The 6,983-nt window shown below is 33.6% G+C and overlaps 1 long non-coding RNA gene across 1 annotated transcript; it reads right to left on the bottom strand.

The window, feature by feature from the left end:
• Positions 1-590: 590 nt before the first annotated feature.
• Positions 591-3,452, bottom strand: LOC148762812 (uncharacterized). Its single transcript, XR_016026251.1, has 4 exons — positions 2,689-3,452; positions 1,708-2,445; positions 1,306-1,503; positions 591-984 (listed from the first exon to the last, which is right to left on the bottom strand). It is a non-coding gene; the product is annotated as an uncharacterized LOC148762812 (long non-coding RNA).
• Positions 3,453-6,983: the final 3,531 nt, after the last annotated feature.

Raw genomic sequence — 6,983 nt, forward strand, 5'->3', positions numbered from 1 at the left:
ATAATTAAGGAAATATAGTGAAATTAAAAATTAAAGCCCAATAGGATAATCTAAAAATGGTACCGTTCATGAAACGGGCATCCCAGGGGTGCTAATCCTTTCCCGGGCGTTACTGTACTCCCGAACCTAGATCTAAAAAATCGTAGACCGGTTTAAGGTTCTTTTCGGTGGGCTTAAAATTAATTTAAGTTTTCATCGATTAAAATCAAGTTAATAGGTGACCAATCACACCTAGTAAAAAAGATTGGTGGCGACTCCTAGTTTAATTTTTTAGTAAGTTTTTTTCACGTTCGCGTCTGGCGGTCGGGTTCCCGGACCCGCACGTTACGACATTAAGTTGTCTACAAACTAAACCTAAAGTTATTATTTATAATAACCTAATCTTACAGGACTTAAATTTGAAGTGCAAGTAAAGTAAATTCAAATAAAGAAGTATGTTACCCTAGACTTTTTTGGAGTACAAGAAAAGTAAATTCTTAAACACATTTTTACTTATCATCCAAGTAAAATAAAATAAAATAAAAATCTTAAATATTAAATACTAAATAAAAAATATTAAATATTAAAATAACTTATCCACGTCATCAATGCAAAACTATTTTCATTTTAGGACGAACAATTTGGCTTCAACTTTCCTTTTTTTAAGAAAAGGCTTATTTTATTCATCCAAAGAAAGGAGTCCTGCTGCAAAAAAAACAACCTGCTAGGAAAAACCAAAGGAAGGGAACAACCGAAGTTTACAAATACAGAACATTGAACTGAAACAGAATGTTGCAAAAGGTGGCAAAGAGCTGATATTGCAAAGTAGTGGCAAACTGGATGTAGGACAATGGACTTCCCCTTGAGATTATCATAGCCCATTGAACCAAGTACCAACTGATCTGTTTTTACGGGCCAGTTGCAAAATAGCAGACCACACTTGATGAGAAAAAGGACAGGAGAAGAATTTATGATCTCTGCATTCTGAACTCTGGAGCCTAACCACTGAAAAAACAATTTGTATCAGAGATTGAACATTGTTTCAGGAGCTAATTCTCTGTAGAGAATAGGTAATCTGTCCAGAATTGCCATCCAAGCAATGAGAGTGTCTTGTAATATGGTATGGAAACCGGATAATTTTGTGCAAAGTCACCTTTGACAGTTTGTGCCTAATCTCCTCCCAAGAATTAACAAGCAATTGTAAAAGTGCTAAAAGCAATACTTGCCTAATTAGCTATCCAAAAAAGAAAATCCAAAGTAACAATTTGAAATCTATTAGATTAATGAACGAAAGGAAATAAATCAATAAGAAGTAGGCACATCTACCTTATGTTCCGAAGGCAATATTTTTGTACTTTATTGTGAGAAATTTTCTCTTGGTTCTTCCATGTACGGAGGTAGTACATTCGGTTGACACCAACGATACCAATAAATGTCTTTGCTGGTATGGCTGTTTGTTGCATCTTCGATTCTGTGGATTGTGGTAGTACTTTTCTTCGTATCTTTCTCAACAAGTGGGAATGCCTTTAAAACCAATTAATTAGAAGGAGACAATGAGAAAAAGCGTGTTAATTCTAATGTTAGTAATCAATAAGAAAAATTAAATACGTAAAAATAATGAACTAGCCTTTCTATTATTAGAATGTATTTGAAGCTGTCATGTTTTTAATTATTTAATAAATAAAGGAAAAAAAAACTAGCAATAGGGTAAAGAGTGTTGATGGATACCTCTGTTTTGGCGTGAACACAAAGATTTGAATCAACTGTAAAAGTTGAACCATCTTGGGACATTCTTCTATTGTTAAAGACCGTAAGGATTGGAATATAAAATGATAACCCTCAGGGGTGGGGCTCAAGACGCTTGGAAAATTCCCAAGGAATAGTACTTCTAACTGAGGGAGGACCATCTTTTTCTCCTCCCCGTCTTTGGTGCTTGCTTCATCTTCATGTCCAAATAGATGCTCCAATTCAAAGGCCTCTTGAAGTATGAGATATCTGAGTTTTGAAAGATAACCCACAAAACTAGCAGGAAATAGGCGTTTCAAGTTTTTGCACTTTCCAATTTGCAACCTGATCAGATTGGGGAAACGTACTTGGAGATGAACTTTGGATGATGAAATTTGATCCTCGGTAATGATTTGCTCCAGTGCTTCGCATTCCCAAATCTTCAGATATTTCAGGTGCAACAAATTCTGAGCAATCGTAGGTGAAAAAACATGTCTCAGGCTCCTGCAACCGATGGCCTTCAATTTAATAAGATTTCCAAGGGTTACATGTTGGAGAGGATCCTTCCATATAATGCACGATTCAGGTAGAGTCTCCAATCGCAGTACCCTTAAACTTGAATGAGTATGTCCACCTCGAGCCTGACATGTTCTCTCATGATTCCAAACAGTCAAATATTCCAAATTTGGTTACTTTTGTCCCAAGTCAGGGACAATGGTCGCACACTGCTGGTTCTTATTTCTGATATTAAAGAGAAAAAACTCGTGTGAATACATAATAAACCCAGTACCATTATATATGTATTCCTACCAAAATAAAAATCTTTAGGGTAATGTCTATGAATTTTGTTTTGAAACCTGTATAACAATTCTAATGTCTATGATCAAAATGTTCAAACTATTCTGATCTTCTTAGATAGCTTTGGCTATTATCATCATCAACAATAAAAAAAAAAAAAGAACTAGAAGAATGCCTATTGGATACCTTCGTTTGGGCATGTGTCGAAAATTCTGAATCAACAAGAAAACTTGTAGTGATCTTCGAACATTCTTTTACTTCCAAGTATTCCAGTGTTGGGAACACAAAATGATAACACTTCGGTATGAACCTCGTGAGGCTAGGTAGCCTTTTAAGGAATAACCGTTTCAGTTGAGGAAGTAACATCTCTTTCTCATCTTTGAGGCCTGTCTCATCTTCATGTCCAAATAGTTGCTCCAATTTAGAAGCTCCTTCTACTTTGAACTGTTCGAGTTTGAGAAGACAATGAGCAACACTAATAGGGAAGAGAGTTTTCAAGCTGTTGCAACCTATGATCCATATTTTTCTTAAATTAGGGAAGCTTGTAGGTTGAAGAGGAACATTTGATGTCGATGTTGAACTTTGGCCCTCATAAATTATTTGCTCTAATGCCTCACATCCCTTCGCACACAGGAAGCTCAAATTTGATAAATGTTGGGCAAGCATAGGTGGGAAAACGTATCTCAAACTCTTGCAGTCAATCAACATCAAAATTGTGAGATTTTGAACGCTTGCTAATTCAGTGGGACCTTTCCATATAACCTGTAACTCAGATAAGTCCTCTAAGTGTAGTGCCTTTAGATTGCGAAGGAGGTATCCACCTTGGAGTTTAAATATCTCTTGACAATTCCCAATTGTCAAATATTCTGAATCGGATGACCTCTGTCTCAATTGGGGGCCAACTCTATTGTACAATTGGCTATTATTCCCAACCTTAAAGAGGCCCAGCTCCTGTAAAAACATGCTCTAATTAGACTAGATTGTGAATGCTGGATGTAAATACATACTTCTTTTTTTATCTAAGAAGTAAATACTAGACCAGAATTCAAGAACTCTAACAAAAGCTCATATGTAGCCCTTAAGCAAGGATTTCTTTTTTGCCTTCCTTCAAACATGAATTCCTGACTCAATTTGATTGCTTGAATTTAATAAGCATACAAATTTTGAGATCATATATGTATTGAAAGTTGTATGGATCAATATAATCGAAGTGATTAGAGTAAGAATGGTTTGAGATCATTATGATTTAAAATAGAAAGAGCTTAATTTTGAACTTTAACTAAATAATTAAGATGAATCAAGTCATCTTTGAAGATCTCTGCAGAAAGTAGATTGCAAGCTTGATATTCAGAATGAGGTAAATCATTCAGTGAGTGTGAGAGAGAAGGAAGTACGTTTAGTTGAGCGAACATCGTAGCTGGTAGTTGACCAGTAAAATGAGTCAGTTGGGGACACCTATACACTTTCAACTTTTCCAAAGACGGCAATGTAATAAAACAGTTTTCCGGACAGAAACTCTTCAAATGCATCAAATTTTGAAGCACTAATGATTTCAACTGTGAGAGCACAATATCCTTTTCATCCTTCTCCTTTGCAGTGCTGAATATTTGTTGTAATTGAGAGGAATCAATTATGCAAAGGCTTTTCAACTGTGGAAGGCATATTCCAATCTAGAACAATCAATTATCCTAATCGTTGTTAATCAAGGTCTAATACCCTGGACCAAGACACGTAAAGAACTAATTAGTAGTGTCCAAGCTTACCAAAAAATCGCATTAGCGGTGGATAAATGTTCAAACCTGAACAATTAATCTCCCACACAAGGACTACAATGCAGCCCGAAAGTTCAAATGCCAAATCCAATGTCTTAACCTCATTCCATTGAATTCTTAGTGTTCCGCTTAACGCCGCTTAAAAATGTCCAAGCCAGGGCAAAAACCCCAAATTAACGCTCCGAGTAATTATCTCCCACACACGGACCAATGCTGTCCGAAAGTTCGAATACCCATATACAGATGTCTGAATCTTATTTAAATGAATTCAGAACTTTATCATTATCCCATACGTCATTATCCCGCCAAATTAGGAAAACAAAGCAATCTGAACTCTATTCCACCAAACCGATTCCAGATCAAGCACAACATGTGCCACCTAATGTATTCAAAATCAAAACACACCAAGAAATATCCCAGTGGAGTCCAAATATAATATAACTTCCTCCTTGCTAAGGCATCCCATCCATACAGACTCCTAATAAATGAAGAAGGGAGAACATAACTACAAGGCAAAAAATTATAAATTCAAGGTAAAATTTATGTGTGGACAAAAATGCCCATTCAGGCAGGAGGTCAGCATAATTTCGAAAAACCATATAAAAAGTTCATATTTTATCTACAAAAGAATAAAAATAAAATAGAAAACCGAAAAAAAAAAACCCTTGTTATTCATCTCTTGCAGCTCTCGCCCCAAAGCCCTTTCCACCACTAATTCATCTATGAGGCAACTAGCAAGTTGCGAACACATCAGGTACGTACATCAAATTATCATCTTAATCAATGGAAGTTGCAATATTGTATTCTCTTTTGATTATATCTAACACTTTTGATGCAAGTACTTTATGGCTTGAGTCATCAAACCCCCCCCCCCCCCCCCCACCCCCCCACCCTTCTGGCCAAGCCTAAACAAAATACTTAAGAGGAAGAAAATAATCTCATTAGAAATTGTTTTACAAAACTCATAAATACAATCCGTACGTAGCTCTCGTAATGTGCAGATCCGTGAACTTGACCGCTATATGTGAAATTTTAGAAAGTCATCTTTAATCTTTTTTTATCTAAGTGCGATTGGTCACCTATTAAATTTGCTTTATTAGATGAAATCTTAAATCGATTTTAGGTCCATCTAAAGAATAATAACCTAATTTATAAATTTTAGAGTTGGGATTCGAGAGTACAGTTATGCACAATGAAAGATTACTACCATCGTGACACTTATTCCATAAACAGTACCATTTAATCATATGTTATCCTATTTTAAGATTAACTTTTGATTTTATTCTTCTGTTTCCTTAATCATTGTTTATTGATTTTATTCTTTATTTTATTAGCAAGTTAAAAGTGTTTTATTTGATTTTATGAGTGTGACGTGCATATGATGCAAGTATGAAATACATGGTGCAAAATCTAAACAATGCCAAATGAAAACCTTTTATCGAAGATATTTTCCAAATCTGCCCTTCAAACTGGTGAAATCCAGAGATACTCTCTTACTTAGGGAAATGCTCGAGAACTTCACCCTCACAAGTTTAACAAGTAAATCTCATCATTAGGGTAGTCATTTGTAGATAAGTGAAAAATATTGTTTTGTGAATACAAACCCTAATATGAGTGAAAGCATTTTATTAAGAACATTCTCTGAGCCCTCCCATCATATTGGTGGGACTCGAAGGTGTTCTTTCACCTAAAGAATTTTCAAAAAGAACTCGCCTTTGTAAGTCCCTTAAAAAAATCCCATCATCGGAGCCTTGACTTGCGCACACAACATATCAATATGCCATGACATTTAAATAATGCAATGATGGTGCATGATGTGCTTATAAATTTCAATATTAATCATGATTTATTCCATATATTTACTATTACTATAATTTATCCTTTTTTGTAGCTTTCCTTTTATTATTTTATTGTTATTCATCTTATGCTTTTTTATTATTTTTTTATCCCTTTTTAACGTATGTATATATATGTATATTATTATATATTTTTTCTTAAAATAACAAAGCCATTCGCTTACTTATTATTTTGTTTTTTCTTTATGTCTATCTAATGGATTTACTATTATTCTTTTTGTCTACCCTTTTCGTTTGCAAGATTTTAATTTTAATTTTTAATTATCCTAAATTATTATTATTATTATTTAATTTGTTTTAATTTTTCTCTTAAAGCAACTCTACACTATTTTAGAGCTACACACCTATAGTTTTTTTTTGTATTTATTATCATTATTATTTATTTTATTTTATTTTATTTTGTTCTTATGTTTTTTCATTTGATTAACATTTTTTATTAATGTTTTTCATGTTTATTTAGGATTATAATATTGAGATTTGAAATTAAATCCCTCCTATCGTACTAGTGAAGTCTTAATTAAAATCTCTCACTTAGGAGAATTAATTCAAGATTACGACTTCTTGTGTCTCAAACGAATATTCTATCATCGGTATTAAGTCAAACAATCATCCTATTTATATCAGTAATTTTTTATCTTATACTATTTTCATTCTCTCTCTCCCTATTTTACATAAAGCTATCTATTTTAACCAATTTGATACTACCATATTTTGTTTCATTACATTTTAATTTTAATTTTTCCTAGTTCATTTTCATTCCCATTTTATATCTATATAAACTTACATAACTAAGTATTTTATTATTATGTCTAACATTTCACCTTTTCCCATGTTTTATATTTCTTCCCGGACA

Source organism: Theobroma cacao, chromosome 5 (genome assembly GCF_053813885.1).
Source record: "Theobroma cacao isolate CCN51 chromosome 5, ASM5381388v1, whole genome shotgun sequence".
Taxonomy (NCBI): domain Eukaryota; kingdom Viridiplantae; phylum Streptophyta; class Magnoliopsida; order Malvales; family Malvaceae; genus Theobroma; species Theobroma cacao.